An 18,428-nucleotide genomic window follows, 5' to 3' on the forward strand; every position below is an offset into this window, starting at 1 on the left:
CCCCCCACGGCCTACCTCTCAGGTCACTCAGGTTTGAAATAAATCTCTCATCTTTCTATTTCTGAAGCCACAGATGACTTAAGCCAAATTGCATTTGGAGCCGTTACCCTTGCACTTCTGTTTTATTTACGCTGTCGTGTCTTGTGCTAACGCTTTGTGAAATATTTATTTGCTTCTGCTCTCCCACAGCTTAGCTGTGGATTCATGAGGCTCTTGTGCTATGTCTCAATTCTATGCAGCTGCATTCTGTCAAGAAAAGAGAAAATGAAGACTCCAATCTGTGTTTTACATTGTAGCAATGCACTGCATATGGCCGCAGCTGATGTCTTTCAACAGGTGAATGTTTTTCAGGTGCCTGGCTTGCATAAGAGCAATGAAATGCATGCGTGGTGGCAAAACCTTGATGTCTGATGAACAGCTCTTCTGTATTTGCCTCCCAAACCTGCTCTTGTGCTTGCCCTACAGCTTCCAGGTAACCTGCACAAGAGAGTTTGGGAGGAGACGGACGTATCCTAAGGGACACTAGTGTGTGGTTTAGTGGTTCAGGGCATGAGTTAATTACAAATTTCAGATTCTGTCTGTAAGATAAAGGTGTTTACAGCACTTAATTTATTTATCTTCTGTTCAGGGCTGAAGCGTGCGGCCAAGTCAAACCAGTGTGCATCTGAAATGGCTTCTCCAGGCACCGCGCCAGCTTCCCGTTCCTCAGTCCAGGGAGGAAATGAGCAGCAGCTGTCCTCCCTGCTGCAGCTTTGCTGCTTGCAAGCCAGGGAGGAGGAAATCTGTGTGCTGGGCTTCCCTCCTCTTCCCTACCTTTATCACAAACCCCGGGGTCTTGCTTTGAGTTCCTGCACGAGCAAGGATATGGGCTGACTGAAGATACATTGGTGCAGCTATGGCATTTGGACAGGTCAGCAGAATTCTGCTAGAGAGGAATTGTTCTCTTGCTTCCAGCTCCAAGCTGAAACCTAGACTAGCAGTGTCTGGTTGCCATTTAACTGTTGTTTAGTATGTGATGAGTGAAAGATTCTTAGCCCAGCGAAGGGTGGGCAAGTTTAGTCTGAGATCCACAGCCAGGGCTGGTCCCCAAGGAGTTTGCTGACACTGGCTGTAAGCTGCCTGCATCCTTAGAAACATTGTGTAAATTAGAAAAATAATAAACGAGTGCCTGCATGTGGCACATGAGTGTATGGTGCAGGAGATTTACTTTTACAAACTTACACTTGGTAATCTGATGCCATCTCTAGAAAAGATTTCCGATTTTAAGTTCATTTTTAGATCAATATATTTATACATACACACACGTATGTGGGAAAGGAGCTGCTAAGCTGCTGTTGCCACTTCTTGCTGAATTATACCAACAAGCTCCTTCTGGTGTTAGCTTTAAGTGACATTTACTGTGTAAATGACACTGACATTCAAGATGAGTTGTCGGCTTTTGCAGCGGCTTGCTAATTCCTCATAGGATCTCCCAGAAGAGCCTGCAGCAAAGAGCTGCTGCAACAGGTGCTGCTTTGGCCTCCCATGCTGTTCAGGGAGGAGGGGGAGCGGGCACAACCTTGTTCTCACGTCTGCACTTTGTGCTTCCTTTCATGTCTGTAGGAAACCTGGGGACACATTGACTTTCTTGTTGGGTTTCCATGATCGACAGCAAGGAACGATGTTTGCATGTGGAGCGAAGGAACCAGCGTGTGCTCGCCTTGTTTATTAAATGCCTTCCACTAGAGAGGGAGTGAAGGTCAAGTGGTAGTGGATTGATCACTTGAGAGATGGGGTAATGGAATGACATTACCAAAAATTGCTGTACAGTAACTGATGCTTTAAAAGAGCAGAAATTTGTATTCGAGGATACGTAGCTTTGCCGCAAGAAATTGGGATTGTTTTTAATTTATTTTATCGTTTAGCCAGAGGAGAAGCTTTAATAACTGTGAGAAGTGGTTTTTGTTTTTTGCTTTGTTTTTTTTTGAAGGACAGGCTGGAGTCAGCTGCTGCATTCACACTGAATTTGGGGGAGATCTGCCTGCTGAGCTGCTCTTTATGTATTTCAGAAATCTGTCCTTAGTCTGCAAATCTGTCTGTAACCCCTTTTTAATTAAGCCTGTCTTTCTGGAAGAAGAGACCAAGAAATCATGTTCAAAGATTATTGCTCTATCTATCAGCTGCTAGAATAGACCAGTTAATGCTGCAGAACAATGTTCCAGGCCCCAGCAGCATGTCTGGTCTGCATCTCCCAACTAATTTGGCTGAAGGATTTAAACTTTCCCCAAACTGTAGTTCAAACCCATTTCTGGCCAGTGATGCTCTGTGCTATAGCACCAGCTGGTCACTTAGCCAGATAGCCTAGCTTTGAATTTCTTGGCAGAGCAAAATATTTGAAAGGGAAAGAAATGAGAGATTGGGGGGAGCTACAGAAGATGAATGCCAAGAGCATGTGTGAGCCAAGCAGGAGATAACGGTGCTGCCTTCACTGTCCCGGGCACTCCATCTGCAGCTCGTGCCACAGCCATGCTCCTGCTGCTTGGGATCAAGAGAGGCACGTCAGTCTCGCAGGCAGGGTTTGAATCTTTATCTTGAAGTTGTGTGGAGAAAATCAAAGTCTATTTAATGACAAGCTGTGCTTCTCCAGTGCAATTCAGCGTGTGGATGATGAGGTTTTGAAGCTACTTACACTGTTTCTGCATCTATAATAATAAATTCAACTTAGCATTGGTACATGGTCTTAAAGGAGGGGAGAAGAGGGAAAAGCAAGGACCAATCTTAGGGGTGGAGGGAGGGGTTAAGCAGCTGTAGTTTCTCCTAATTTTTCCTGGCTCCTGCCGTTAATGCGATACTGATCTGGTGACACAGGAGCTGTTATGATGACCCATTCACTGCATCATAGATGACTGAGAGCCAAGCAGTTGGGTTTTTGCTTGAGCTAATTCAGGGCTGGTGTGGATGTGTGTGGTGTGGCCTTCAGGCTGTTCTCACACCTGTTGAGCTCTGCAGTCAAGTGTGAAATCTGCCCCAAAGTCATTCCAACATTCGAATATGCACCGGAATTTTGTAACACTTCATCTCAGCTTTTGAATGCCAAACGTCTTGGGCCCATTTCCCTACTTGGCAACCAGGATTTTATGGTCAATCCATAGAAAGCCAAATTCTGCAGTGACAAGCCTTGCAAGCAAGGGTCTGGTGGTTGCAGTGGTGTTTGTCACTGAACGTGGTGGGAGCCTGGGGGGCTGGGTCAGCCTGCACCCCGCCTGTTTGGAGAGCATTCTGACATCCCCAAAGGGCAGTGCAGTAAAACTGACGCTGTACATCGTGAAACAATTGTAGCATTTTTTTCCTTCTGTAAAAAATAGTGAAGAGGAGACCGAGCAGTGCCTGCCACCCCCCGATGGAGACCCTGCAGGCTGAGCTGGCTCCTGTCAGGCTGCTCAGGGGGAAAAATAAACTGTCCTCTATCCTTGCTCTCAGCAAGTCCTTGAAAACATCACCACATCCGAAGCACACGAGCTAGGAAAAACAACTGCCTTTTCTACTCCTTCTCTGCCTGATGAGGTTAATAATAACTTTGAATGCATATGTACAGCATTAGCTTTCATGGTAACATGCATAATTCAAATCCCCCAAAGAACAGTAGAGCTTTGAGGAAGCAAACTTCCTTAATGTACTGGGCAAGGATCCAGCTTTTACCAGCTGTTGAGGGTTGATGTACAATTTTTGGTTAAGTGAATAATTTATCATGGATATTATCTGCGGTGTATCACATCCCTACAGTTTGTCGGCCTGTACGTATGGCTCTCGAGATGCCACAGCACTGCCATATGCTTCATGGCCCATTACCACTTCAAACTCCCTTAAGATGTTTTTCCCCTATGTTAAGCATGTTAGGAGTACAGTGGGACCACTGGCTCAGTGCAAGAGCTGGCTGGCTGGGTTCTTTCCTATTTAAAAAAAAAAAAAAAGATTTGCTGTTCAAAATGTCCACAGCCTTATTGTCCTTTTAAATAAGATGTCTGTGCTTCATGATGCAGACATGGATTATAAATCCTGCAGAACACCTGCCCTGATCTCATCCCCAGCTACCACTTGTATCGTGTCTTTGTGTGGTTACAAATCTAGTTACTGTAACCACAGCCTGCTGTCTGTGTAAATCAAGGCTGCTTTAATCAAACCACGAGGCTGCTCTGCCCCGTGTATTCGCAGCACCAAAGCAGGGCTGGAACTCCCTCACAGCTGCTGTAGAGCTACATCCCAAATTCCTCCTGCAGATATCCTGTTTCTTGGGCAAGAATATTTGGAACCGAGATCTTTGGACCCTCTTAGTTAAGGTGCAAAGTATCCAAATGCTCTTCTTTAAGACCTGTGTCTGTGGAGAGAAGGAATGCTGAGGCTGAAGAACTTCTCAGCTTGTGTAGCAGCTACTGTGCCAAAGAGGGCAAAATCATCTGGGTGGTTTGTCACACTGATTGCTTGTATAGAGAGCAGCTTCATGTAATAAAAACGGCTGAGTCAAGAAAGAAAGCAAGCAGCTGCTTAGCTGTAATTATAGCTGCGTGTCCCTCATAAGGACCAGTGAAGGTTCTTCAGATACAGAACGCTGTTTGTGAGCTCGATGCCATCATTTCCAAGAGAAATATCTCCAGCTGCGTGTCAAACTGTTACTGGTGCTGCCGGTCAGTGGCTGCTGGGCTGGTGGCTGCAGCTGGCAGTGAGTGAAACAACCCCTGTGCGAGCGTGGCTTTCAGTTTTGAAGATGCCTCAGGAGAAAAGGTGCGTCTAGAATAGGAACTGCCACTGATGCTGGAGAAATTATTTCCAGCTCAATGTTACACGTGTTTTTCCTTCAGAAAGAAAGCACTGTCTTTCTAAGCAGATTGTTTTTAAGACACTTCTCTTACTTTCCAGGTGCGTGCAGCTTTCTGTTGTGAGCACTGCAGTCAGGTTGCTTTGGTTGCCTGAGATACTGTTTTTGTTTCCTGCCTGGATCAGAATTTCTACATTTTCACACCTCTTGTGTTCGTAGTGGGAATACTGATCATTACAGCATTTCTTGAACTCGCTTAAACCTTGGAGGTCTTGTGGGAAGTGCAAAAGGGCTGTGAGGGCCAGCACCACCGGGATGGGTTTCAGGTGACGAAGACTTCTGTTCTGCTGAGAGCACCCCTGAGTCCTGGCAGTGGGAATCCTCCTCCTTCGTAGCTCTGGTGAGGGGAAGGCTCGCGCTGATTATTGCTCTCCCTTCAAAGTTATGCAGGGAGAAATGCAGGAGGTGTTGTCAGCTAACTCCTGCTTGGCTGCAGAAAGGAGACAGGCCCAGAGGAGCTGACCCTGGCTGGAGGAGCTGGCAGACATCTCAGCTGGTTCTGAGGGTTTTTTTGTACAGCCCTAAAAGAACTGAGTGTGAAAAAAATTGCAGTGAGGTGCTGGGCTAATCCCGCCAGAATTGAAACCTGTGTTTTGCTGAGAGCTGCTCCTGCCAAACCTGCTGCTTGGAGCAGGGCGAAGCTGTGCCTGGTGAGGCAGTGACCGTTCCTGGCTGGGGTTGGCTCAGAGGGCCGTCACCCCGTGGCTGGGCATAGCGCACTTGCTGCCAGCAAGGGAATGTGCATCCAGTGTCCAAGGTTCATCCAACCTTGAAAAAGGACCCACTCAAGCATCTAAGTAACCTTCAAGGCAAAGCACGCAAGCGTGTGTGTGTCAAAGGGCTGTCGGTGGCCCTGGAATTGGCATGGTGCTATCTGGACCTTTCCATTTTTACACCTGGTGGTCTGGGTTTGACTCCAGAACACGTTTTGTTTCTAAGGCACTCTGGTTCCGTCATCTTGTCCAGCACCCTCCCCACACCCGCCCCCAAAAAATGAGTCATGCAGTAAGGTGTTGCTTTCTTCTAGCGTTTCTATAGGGATTAAACAATGCTGAGGATAAGATCAATATTTAAACAAGTAGTTCTTGAAGCTGGTGCTCCTTTTAAGATCATGCACTGAGTTGAATTATGAGCAGACCAGTCCCCATTTCTTACAGGGGGAATTTAGCATGTGTCTTCTCCCATAATCATTATGCCCAATATAATCTTTTGGAGCCATCATATTAAATTAAGATGTAAAATGACAGCAAAGCTTTCCTTCTTTGCAGCGACTGGCGAAACAGTTGGGGGAGGGGGGAAGGAAACAATTGCTGCCACTGAAAGTCCAAGAGTGACATCTGGTGGCTCCAGGGGAGGCTTTCGGGGTAATCCCGCGTGAGACTTTCAAAGCAATGTATCAGGGTTTGTGTTTGCTGTTGTCCCACATCATGCTAGGATCCAGCTCCTACACGTGAAGCCTTCACACACAGACGATTTAAAAACTAAGTAAGTACTGCAAGCGGAATATTTGTTGTTCAGGTGTGCTCTGCTGCTGCTGGTTTCAGTGATCACAAGTTCATTTTAGTTTCAGTAAATCTCATGTAAGCTTAGAAACACTCTTTGCATGGTGGCTAAATGATTGCCTTCTGTACCATAAAGCTCAACTAATACTTGTATTTTCTTCAGCTTCTTTAAGTTAAAATAAAAGCAAAGGCCATGGATTTTTCCAGCACTGATTTATCTGATGAGATCAAAAAAGGAAGAGACAGAAGAGCTCTTACACAGTGGAACGAGAGGAAAGGTGCTGCTCTGCATGTCCACAGAGAGCGCATTCTGGTTGTGGTCAAACTCAAAAAGGTGAAGCTTCACCTAAAACTGTTATTCAAAGTTAAAAAGTTTACCTATAAAAAGTAATGACTGCAGCAGTGTTGCAGGACACACAGGTCACACAGGTGTGGATCACTTTACTCAGCGCTTCTTTGTGCTTTAAGTAGAGTCGCTTGCTGGGCAATAAGCAGCTGTAGCACTCCAAAGAAGGGGTTTGTGAAAGCAGTTCAAGATGGAATTTGAGTGTTCCCATCCTCTCTACTTACAATGGGGAGGACTATGATAGTGTTTCTGACCTTCATGCACCTTAAAAGCCTGTAGGATCGGATGAAAGTTGTATATGATACGTGGATCATGGCAAGCTTATTGATTCTGATGTGACGCAGTTAGTTTGGCATTTGTGTTATGCATGTCTATTTTGGAATTAGGACTCCACCTTTGCTTATGATGCTAAACTAGTAACTCTATCTCTGCCTTACTTTGGAGATTTGTTGGCAATTGGTTGCACTCGCTCTTTTATGGGGAAAAAATGCATTTTAAATGTGGAGTACATATGTGTCTATAATGCCATGTAATTATGTAAATAGTTCCTAGTATTAATGCTCTACTTCCCTTTATTAAGAGAGTTTAAATTGATAGAAGTGGTGTCCTTTTATCTTTTAAACCAGCAGGCAGCAAATGAAGTGAGTTAATATCTGTGGAGTAAGGGCAAACTGTGTTACAAAGGGAAATCTACATCAGGGTATAAAACTGAAAGGAAAGGATGCTTAGAAAAATAAGTGGGAACATGGAGGGATAAGGGGTAAAAAAGCAAGCAGGCAGATATCTTTGCAGCAGAAACTGTGCTTTCAATCAGAGCTCAATACAGACTATCAAAAACTAATAAGTGCTTTAATTTCCAAAGGACAGTCTCGGTCCTAGCACAATCCTCATCCAGGCTCCAGTGTCTGCCCAGAGGGATTGCAGAAGGACCAAAAATTGTACTTAAAACTCACTGTTTTGTTGCTCTTACATCCCTCATCCAAAGTCAAGGGAAGCAGCCACCCTACTGAGCATCCTCTGTGAGAATGGTTGGAAGCTCAGTGGCACAAAGGCAGTGCCTGGTGACAATATTGTCTTAGGAATAGAGAAACGAACTGGGGGGATGCAGGAGAGTTGGGCTGGAGTATATCTGCTGGACTAAGTGATGGACATCCAGAGTAAGATCTGGATAAGGACATAAGCACTGCGATTCAGGAGCAATCAACTGGGTTGCAGCCCTTCTAGGCTTGGCAATTTCGCTGCTCTCTCCCAGGTGAGAACTTAGCAATGGGTTAGAGTCATCGTTAAGAAAATTTTCACTCAGGGTTTACTTAGGAAGCTTTATTTTAAAGAGAGCGTTAATACTAACTTGGGATCCCTACGTTTGTGGGCAAGCTTTAAATAGACTTGTCCTTCCAGAAATGAGCTTGTGATATTTTTTGCAGGCTGAACTCCCCACTTCTTGCTGAGCAGAAGGCTTCCGAGCCGTTGCTGGAGAGAAATCTGAGATTCTAGCTGGGGCAGTTTGGGGAGGGGGGGGGCAGCTCCGCCCCTGACTCCGCCCAGGTTGCTATGGCTGCCCGTGGCCGCGGGGTGGCGCTGCAGGCACACGGACTCGCCGCTCCCGCTCCGCGCCCTCCGGCGTAGCGCGGCTGCAGCACGGCGGCGTCGCTCTTAGCCGGCTTCAGGTTCTTCTTTAGTTTTGATTTCCCCCTCTGAAGTTAGAAGGAATTTTCACAGCAAGTGTTAAGCAGAAGGATCCCAGTTTTCAGTTTGTTAATCCTGTGCTTCCTTCGGGGTGTTACGCCGGCATCCTTTCTGAAGAGCAGTGAGGGCAACAAAGCTGTGGCATTTCGGCATTTAAGAGAGCTTTTTGCAGGATGGAGGCCGACCTCATACATGGCCTGATAGTGATAGGGCAAGGAGAATGGATCTAAACTGAATGAGGGGAGATTTAAGTTATATATAAAGAAGACATGATTTCCCCAGAGGGCGGTGAGGCCCTGGCACTGCCCAGAGCTGCAGTGCCCCATCCCTGGAGGTGCCCGAGGCCGTGGCTGGGCCCTGGGCACTGGGGACTGGGTGGGCTTTGAGGTCCCTTCCTACCCAACCACTCTGAGATTCCGTGATCTTCACGTCTCTAAGTCCCCTGGCAGAGGTAGGGCTAGAATAAGGCACCGGCAAGTTGCAAGAGGGCTGAAAAGTTCTCTTGATATAAATCAGATCCAAGGCTTGACTTTGCAGAGAGGCCTCTGCAGAAATTTGGCAGGATTTGCTCAAGAGGTCGGTGGTGTGGTTTTTTTTAATTAATATTGATTAGGAAGAATGCTGAGTTTCACAACTTGCTGTTTTCTCTACCTGATATACTCACCACTAGTCTAGATAACGTGCTGATTGATGTGCAGTGATGAAAAGCAAGCTCAAGCAGAATGGTACTTCGAGGATATCTGCTGCAAGGACTTCCCTTCAGCATCAGCCAGATGGACTGAGTGGATATCACAGTTCAGACTTGTAAACAAACTCGACTCCATCTGGCTTAGAGATGAATTTCATTCCCAGCAATGTAATTCTCACACCAATTTCCCTCTATATAATCCATCTTTCTCTAACATGTGCACGCACTCTTTCTATCATTGACTTGCAAATAGAAAAGGTTTGCTGCGAAGCTAGAGAGCAGGATGCTTTCCTGCCCTTCCTGATCAGCCTTTCCCTGCCTTCCCAAAGGGCTGCAAGTAAAGGCAGAGTTTTGTGCCCAGCTGAGAGTTTCCTGTTTCCCAGAGGGATGTGTAGAGGTGACAGGGGGTGGCTGACTCCAGTTCCCTGCTCCTCGAAGCCTTTTGTTTTGCAGATTTCTCTAACTGTAGCCCGACTCCATAAATCTTATTTAAGATTGTGGGTTTCTAAAAGAAAAAAAAAATAGCAGAAGCATCCCCTATGCCCCCCTCACATGCTGTGGTCAGCCCATGTCTCAGTGCACACACCTCTCTCCTCACCCTGCTGCTCTTTGCCTGCCCCCTCCTGCAGTTCCTCCCTGCAAGCTGCCAGTGCAAGGACTTGGGCAAGAGCTTGGAAACCTGCTCCCACCACAATCAGTCAAATTAGTAAAATAAATAAATCACATCTTAAGTCCAAGTAAACCAAGTTAAAAAGGATTTGCTTGAACAAATGAGAGTAGGGTGGGCAGTGAAAATGAGCCTGGAGATGGGTTTTGCACAATTGTTTTTCCAGCCATCACCCCAAAGGGATGTGCCTATACCTTACAAGTCAGAAAAGCTGCCCTTGCTTCAGCACAGCTGGTCCTGGCTGCATTGCCTGCCTCCTTTAGGGCTTTCATCCAGCTCTTTATTCCATGCAATCTTTTGTGCCTCCTTCGTGTTCTTTTGCCACGTCAAAATTCTGAATTGCCACTAGTGAAGCAGCTCTGGCATTACAGCAGGATGACTCACATCTGTTTGTGGCTATCTGTGGTCTTAATTATCTGGCTAACGTATTCCATGGGAGTGACTTGATCTGCCCGGAGCAAGGTTAAAGAATGTTTGGTGTTTTATCTTTAAACAGCAAATTCCAAAAAAGAGAAAGAAATACAAACATGCTGTTATGACCTTAGCTTCTCAGCTAGTATCCTGGAAACATTAAATTGCAGTGGTAGTGCCCGGCTCTAACTCAGTATGCATCTAATGAAATGCTATGTAAATTATTTAAGATTGATTTTAATTAAAGCCAGACCTCTGACAAGGCAAAAGTCAGATGTATTGTGTTAGTGAGATGGAAGCTACTTGCAGATTCATAGCTGTGTTTTTGTGCCATACCTATTTGTCTAACTTAGCCCGTCTTCACTGAGTTTGGAGGAAGAAGCACGATAAAATTCATGCTAAATTTGCTCTTAAGCTCTGTTGTGTTCCTTCTGAAGTCAGCAGGAGCTCTGTCCCTGGCTTCAGCAGCCTGCTGCTCGTGGCTTAGTTTTCCTGTAACGCCTGCAATTTGCTACTGGGAGCTGATCTTGCCTGTTACTATCCCTCTGCCATTCCTGCTCCATGTATTTTTACTATTGGCTTGCTTGCCTTGATGTTTGTTCTTATTTCCCTGTTCCCCTCCACCTCCTTATAGAAATCCTCAATTTTTTGTGAAGGTCAGCAAACCTACTTTCCTTCACTGTGACTGGGAATCCTTGGAGGAAAGGTGCTTCTATTTCACCACTGTTGGTATCTATCTTTGTACCAGAATTGGCAGATCAGTTTCTCTGCTTGCAAATCAACACCCTTGTCTCCGCCAGCACATAATTTGGGAGTTTGTTTCCAAACAGATTGCAGTTGTTGCAGTTAGTTACTGGAAAGTCAGGTGGTGTTAGAAGCAGTGAGGGCTCTGGGCGTTGGTCCTCTTGGCAGCACTTCACTCCTCAGTGGATGTAGTGATGCCTTAAAGTTGGTAGAGAAAAAGATTACGTTTCATCTTCACAGGCATCTCCTGCAGCGTTCCCTGGTGTAGGCACCTGTGTATTACACTTTGGATCTCTGTGAGGTTTCCAAAGCAGATACAGGAATGGAAAGAGAACTGGGGCCGTGTCTGTGGCACTGCATGGAGAAACAAGCATCTCTCCCCACTGCTGACACTCTTACTGTGTGCACTGTCTCATTTTAACTATAGTGGGGAAATTCGTTCTTACAGGGCCCTAACAGAATCAATCACTGTGTTTGAAGGAGTAACGTATACACTTATAAAATAGAGAAAAGCATTTCAGTTCAAAGCTTAGCATAAATAATACATCAGGTTTCCTGTCTAAGCTGTGGCTTACCGTCATGCTGAGACACAAATGTAAGAGGGGAAGGAAACTATTACACAGAGCCCAGCAGGCTTCCATCTTGTTACTTGTACGTAAACTGACGGTATGTTTCTCCTCTGTTCACATGATGAGGTGATTAGCATGTTGTTTGACATCAATTATGCATGCTCCATGTTTACAGACATGTTAAATTATGCAAGCTGTGGTCTTGAGACTTTTCATTTAATTTGCTAAAAGATAAAAAAAAAAAAAAAAAAGGAGCAAATGTTTCAGTTCCGTGGTCTTCCCTCCCTTCTCCATCTGCACCTTTTTTGCATTCTGGGCCATGTGAGTAAATGAGGCTCTCCCCCAGCAACTGTCCACACATGTCCCAGCCCCGGCCGCTCGGGGACAGGTGTCCCAGCCTGGCACACAGCTGGGTGACACCTGAGGGGCTGGGGTAGCTGCAGCAACAGGTGTATGGAAATCATGGCTCTTAGCAGAATAAAGGCTGCAAGGAGCAACTTGTTTGTGCAGTTATAGTTGACTGGAAAAAATCATTGAGTGTAAGTGGATTCAGAAATGCTTCCCTGCCAACACTTGCCTTGAGTAGCAAACACAAGTGATCTCCTGCTCTTTCTGGGACAGGTAGACGCAGTGCTGTGACAGAGAGTACTTGAACTTGGATAGGGTCACGGGCACTTGAGCACCATGCTGCATTTATGATTTAGTCTCTACACTGGAGGGGCCTTTTTACAAGTGCTCTTGTCCGACAGTGCCAAAATGTTGCCATGTGTTCAATGACACTTTAACCTTACTGTGCTCAGGCCTGGTGGAGTGGGGCTGGGAGCCTGACCTGTCAGCAAAGGCCGTGGAGACTTTTGAACTGCTGTGTGTGTTTCCCTTAGGAATGGGTGATATTTGCCTGTGGTTCTGAACAGTGTACTTCAGGGTATTTCATCTGCAGGGAGAGGAACGCTCACTTCCAAGAAGAATATGTTGGTTTTGAAATTCGTAGAATGATTTGTGGTTTTTTTGCAAGTATTTAGTCCAAGTGAGTGTCCTCGAACTTTTAGAAAGACACGTCAGGAATGAGACTTGGATGGGGAGAAGTGCTGTGTCTGGGAGAACCCATCTTTCATGGCTTCACGTAGTCATAAAATACTGTGCAAATTTAAGATGTGTAGTATAAAAAAAAGCGCAAGCTACAGCTATGCTGTACTGTAAGAAAAGAGCAGGAAGGCCCAAGGGCATGCTGAGGGTTGTAGGTCCCTGCAATAACAGCAGCTTAGCGAGGTGAAATTCCCAGCTGAGGACCTAAGAAAAGCAACATGTCCTCAGTTATGAAAAATCAACAAAGGGAAGAAAAAAAAAAAAGAGAGAGAAAAATCTAGTGGTGTCTTTTCAACCCTTAGTATGCAAGCAGCTGGGAATGCAGTGCAAGCAGCCTGCTTTATGTTGGGGGGATTGTGCACAATGCTTCCCTGAAAGGACAGCCTTATGTGTTTTCTCTTTAAACCCCAACCAGAACAGTGAGAAGTGCTCTGCTGACAATGTGACAGGTTACTGTGGATAACAATGCCTGCTGGGACCAGTGGTTTGAGCAGCAGATATCTGGCTGCCGCTCTCTTCAGCTGAACTAAGTACACAGAACCATCCCAGAAACGTGAAATAAACTGTGGTTTTTGCAGCTTGTGCTCAAAGCAATGGCAGAACAACCCTTGAAACTAAGTCTTGTTTCTTAGGCTTTTTGCAGCTGCTGGGCTGATGCCCGCGTCTGGACAGCAGGATGTGGTAGGGCTGGATTCAGAGCCCAGCAACCTTGTGCAGCCAGCCACAGGGGCATGTCAGTACGGGCTCTTTGTTTGTGTTACAGGCATTAATGACATTTTTGAAAGGGGTAGGAGGATCTGTTTTATTCAGGCTCAAGGCCAGTTAAGACTGACTTTTATTTAATTGCACAAGATGTGTCTCCCCAAGGTACTAATATTAAACAGGAGGGTTGGGCAGTGCAGTGAGGTTACTCACTCAGCAATATTTTGATGCTACATACCATTGGCAAACAGAGAAAGAGGAATGTGATGCTAATAGTCTGCTTTACTCTCCGCATAAAAGTCCATAATAATAATGGGCCAAAAATACCTGCAGAGAGCTCATAATCCCAAAACAATCTGCGTGAGACTAGAGAGAGTTGTTATGTTGTAGGCTATGATTTGGTGATGAGAAGCTGGGGCGTCCAACATAATTTATTATGGTCACAGATATTAAACATGAGGGAGGATCAGCAGCAAAGCAGGTTCAGAATCTCATTTTACAGCATTGTCATGGCAGCACCTGACAGGCTGCGTACATGCTGTGCAGTCAGCAAACACGCACGTGTCTGGGTAATAGCTGTATAGAGAGATACACGTACAGTATGTGTGTGTGCACACATCTCACAGAAACAGATGTGGAGGCTCGTAAAGTAAGTTTATGGAAGAGAGAGATTAAGCTGGAGAGGCAGCAAAATGCTCCAGGAACTTAAATGAGAAATATATGTTGGCAATGGGACAGTGCTTAGAAAGAACAGAAAAATCAATTATTGTTTAGCTGCAGTAGAGGACATGGATCATTTAGCAAGGGCTTTTAGAAGATATCCCAAGAATAGTAACATTACTTCAAAGGACCTCGGAGAAGCAGATTATTCTGTGAGTTACCATTCCCAATTACATATCACCACCTGCCATATTGTACAGAGAATAAGAATGTAGAACCACATTGGAGATGGATTTGAGTATGTCAGAGGTTATTTTACCACGTAAATAGTGAAGCATCTCTCAGCATCCAAGTTGTAGGATCTTCAAGATTGGACTTTTTTCTTTTTTCCCCAGTCCCAACCTAGAAATAATCTTAAAGATAGAAGTAATCTATATATGCAAGGGAGTAAACAAACAAAAAACCCTAAGAAACCTAAAAAGAAAATGCAGCTAGTGATAATAATTTGCACTGTGTCATCCATTATTTCCATCACCATTCATCAGATTACACTACCAACTAGAATAGTGAATAAAATAGTGAGGGCTTGCTTTGTTTTTATTTCCAGGGTCTGTGTAAGTTGCTGTGTTTATTGGTGTTTGACTGGTGTATCTTGCTACTCTGCTGCCCCCTTCCCAAGCATTTAACCTCTCAGCTTCTGCTCAAATAAAACTGTTTGTTCTTAGTTGATCTACCTTTTCTCAGTGGCACACTTGCTCTGAGAAAAACCTTCCAATAAAGTGAGAAGCAAATAAGAAGCAGATGAGTTAGATTTAGGTTATTACTGAGAGCAGAGTGTTTCAGAGCAATAAACATCTGGAGTTTCTCGTGCAGCTCTTGTTTTTTTCTGAGTGACATTCACCAAATGCCTTTGCAGTTCAGTCCAGACCTTATAATTTGACTTTCTCTTGCCTGCAATCTTTGATTACAGAACTGTGAGCTGTTGAAAGACTTCTCAGCACATTCTAGTGGAACTGAAATGAAGAAAGGGGGTAGAGTCAGCTGATTGAATGAAACATGTCTGTAAGTGGCATCAGTGACTGACTGGCTGAGAATTATGGCTCGAGGTCATAAAGAACAAAATGTCTCTTGTCTTCTCAAAACTCTAAAGGATCTTAATTTGATGGTATATGCCATAGTGATGTTTTGTGAACTCTGTCAGGTGTGTACGTGTTGTGATGCTTCACAAAAGAGAGATTTGCAAGAAGTGCATGTGATCACTATAATGCATATGTATTATATGATGTAAATGATAGCTCTGTCTACCTCTTCCTAATGCACTTTGTGCTGCTGATCAGTCCTATTTAACCTTTCCTATACTTAACGTATTGTTTCAAATTAGGACCAGTATAATAGACTAGCAAGAAGTTCTCTGAGCTGAGAATGAGCAAAGCTGCCCCTGGGGACTCATCTCTACAGTTTTCTTTTGTCTTTGGCTCTGAAGTTCAATTGCTACTACTTTCTAAGATCTCATAAATGGGACTCAGGCAATTTTAAAAAGAGGCTATTTCTGATTATAGCTCACGAGAAATTCTGCCTCTGTGTAATTTGCAGCGCTGGTGCATCTTGACGGAAGCTGAGAAAGAGGCAGCTGGTTTCTAAGCCTGAGTATTCAGAGCTCATGGAAAACAGACCCCTGCTTTATTTTTATTCAGTTTATGTCATCACAGTCTCTGCTGCCATACCAGTGGGGCGTGAAAGCAGCTGTTCATGAAGGTAGGGTTCAGGAAAAATAGGTACCTTCCTCTGCCCAGCCCTTGAGCATCTCTCTCATGTAGGTCAGTTGCACCAGAAAACAAACAAGACCTGTGTCTTTGCTTTTGAAATGAACCCCAAGATGCAGATGATTCTTTTGTTTAAAAAAAAAAAAAAAGCATATAAAAATGTAAGTGATACAACAAAACTAAGCAGTAGGCCAGGTCCTGACTGCTCTTGACAAAAACACAGGAGGGTTGATCTATAAAAACAACATTGCCAAGTGTCTCCCTCCTTAGAGAGCGAAATGTATCATCAAGTTCCTATTTTAGAGCTTTCTTCCATTTCCTCTGTTCTTCTTCTAGGTAATTGCCATCTGCAGCATACAGCAGTGTACTTTGCCTCACAGTAGATTCTCCTTAGGCAAGACAAACTTTAAGTGTCTTATTTTTGTGTCACATGCACTGTGGTCTTACTCCGTGGTGTAAAATAGCTCCCAGTTCAGCTTTGCTTGTCAATGTTTTCTTGCTGTTCTCAGACGTCCTTGGGATCTGTTACCAATTCCTACAATGCAGTGTAAGCAGGAAAACAATGCCTTTTGCATCGATTCTATTCTGTACTTTCTGTTTGTGCTGATGACACTCTTCTTTTATTCCTAATCTTCAATCTCGTGTGATGACTTCATACCTGTGTTTGAAATGTGGCTGTTGTGATGGGATGAGACCTGCTTAGGATTTGTTCCACACCAGTAAGTGACTCCCTAGCCAAGGGAGCTGCATGTGTCACTGTGACCGACCAGTTTTATACTGATGTAAAGCCATTTGAATTATGCTAGAATAAATCAAGTTAATGATTTAGAATGGTTTGGGGGCCTGAAGAAACAACAACTGAACTCGTATAGGTATCTTGGTAGTCATCTCAATTTTCCATTTCCTTTTTCTTTAGAATAAGGAGGGGGAATCTGAGGCTATTTGAAAAATGAAGCCTATAGAAGAAACAAACAAACTGCCTGCTTTTGTATTAGACTCATCAATCTTGGTCAGGCATTATTGCCAAAGGAGAACTGGGCTGGAAAAATATGCATGTCAGTATTCAATCATTACGTCCATTAGATACTGCTTGGCACTGAGACTTATTAAATAAAGGAGTGTGAGATGTAGCTGCTCCAGTTTTCTCTGCGTGGAACACCCGGTATAGTGATAACAGGTTGAAAATGCTCTCAGCAGCTCATTTCTTGATGAGTATGTGGAGAGGAGGGGGCTGTTGGCAGCTGGACAGAATTCAACACTGTAAAGAAGAAATTTGATCCCGTGCCATGAGATCTATAGGTGGAATCAACAACTCTTAAAGGATTTAGGTCTGGAAGAGAGGAGTGGTGTTAGGGCCAGCTGAAATTATCTGATGTCGGATATATATGTGTGTGCATGTGTCTCTGTGTGTATATTTAGGGCAAGGAACAGTGATAAATACCATTCTCCAGAAGTCGGTTGGAGCCTTAGCTTAGAAGCCTGTAGAAGGAAGGTATTAGCTATCAGTAAAGCTCCACTGGAATTACACCTGTAGATTTGAACTGGAAATGAGTGGCATCATAGGTGTGGTGGGCACCAGGAGGAGTTTGGTGTAAGAAACAAGCAAACAAACAAAAAAAACAAAACCAAACAACAAGTAAATGGGGTCAAGTTTTTTGTTTGCATCCACATGGAAGGTATCTTAGCAATAGGTGTACAGATGTAGGAGCCTGCAGTTGCCAGCAGCAGAACTGCCTCCCTTCAAGGGAACATAGCTCTCACTGGTGATAGATATAGGTAAGGTGGCCCGCTCCCTACTCAGCATGTTGCAAGGCTTAAAAAGTAGAAGCATTATGTTTAAAAACAAAACAGTCTTTCCATGATTTCCTTGATGCTGTAGCACTGGGTCATGGGAATCCTTGGCTAGTGACAGGCAGAGGTCTGAGCGTGGCTGCTCCTCTCCTTAGAGGAGACTTAAAACACTGTAGTTAAAAAGCAAAATGTTCCTTTTGGAAGATGAAAGAAAATATTTCTGAAGTCCCAATCGCTCTGAAGAGAAACATTTCATTCCTGCCGCGCCAGGTGGAAGCTGAGCTTTGAAGGCCCGGTGCCCCTGTCTCCTCACAGGCTGCAGTTCTCTCATCACGTTGTGTCTCAGTCCAGCTGAGGGCTGAAGAAATCAAAGCAGGGAAGGATCCTGCACAGCAAAACCAGAACACCTCCAGGCAGGCCCCAGCTATATCTGAGTGAGATTTTTCTGCTGGCAGATAGCAGCAATGTCTGTTTCTGTCAGGACACAGGGAGGGTCTCTCGCCAGCTGTGTTTCCTTGCATGGTTCTCTCGTTCACTGGGCAGCTCTCTAGTGCTCCGGATCCTAATCTGTTTTCAGCAGACCCTCCGTCTAGATGGACAAAGTCACCTTATAAATGGTGATGTACTGGACGTCAGCTCTGAGCACCAATCGCGCTAGCCATGCAGTTTTCCCTCTTTAGTATGGTTTATGACGTAGCTTTTATTTTTTATCTCCGTACTTTCCACTTCGTCATGATGAAACTTCACGATGACTGGATAGGCTTAAGGATGCTGTTACTTCATTTCTGTGCCTTGGTGGAGGGCAGGAGGTGATGTCATTCCAAAGCAGAGCCTCTCAGCTCCTCCTCACACCTTCCCCAGCTCTGCTGTGGTCTCCTCGTGCTTCGCGTGGGAATTCCTGCCCGGTGCCTCACCCCGCGCGGTGCTGCACGGCCGCTTCCCGCCCTTTTTGCTCGGCGCG

The 18,428-nt window shown here is 44.9% G+C and overlaps 1 protein-coding gene across 1 annotated transcript in view; it reads left to right on the forward strand.

Moving 5' to 3' along the window:
- The window catches only part of GALNT9 (polypeptide N-acetylgalactosaminyltransferase 9), a 375,903-nt gene that overhangs the window by 124,049 nt on the left and 233,426 nt on the right, over positions 1 to 18,428 (forward strand). The window lies entirely within an intron of this gene.

This window comes from Numida meleagris, chromosome 14 (genome assembly GCF_002078875.1).
Source record: "Numida meleagris isolate 19003 breed g44 Domestic line chromosome 14, NumMel1.0, whole genome shotgun sequence".
NCBI classification, from domain to species: Eukaryota; Metazoa; Chordata; class Aves; order Galliformes; family Numididae; genus Numida; species Numida meleagris.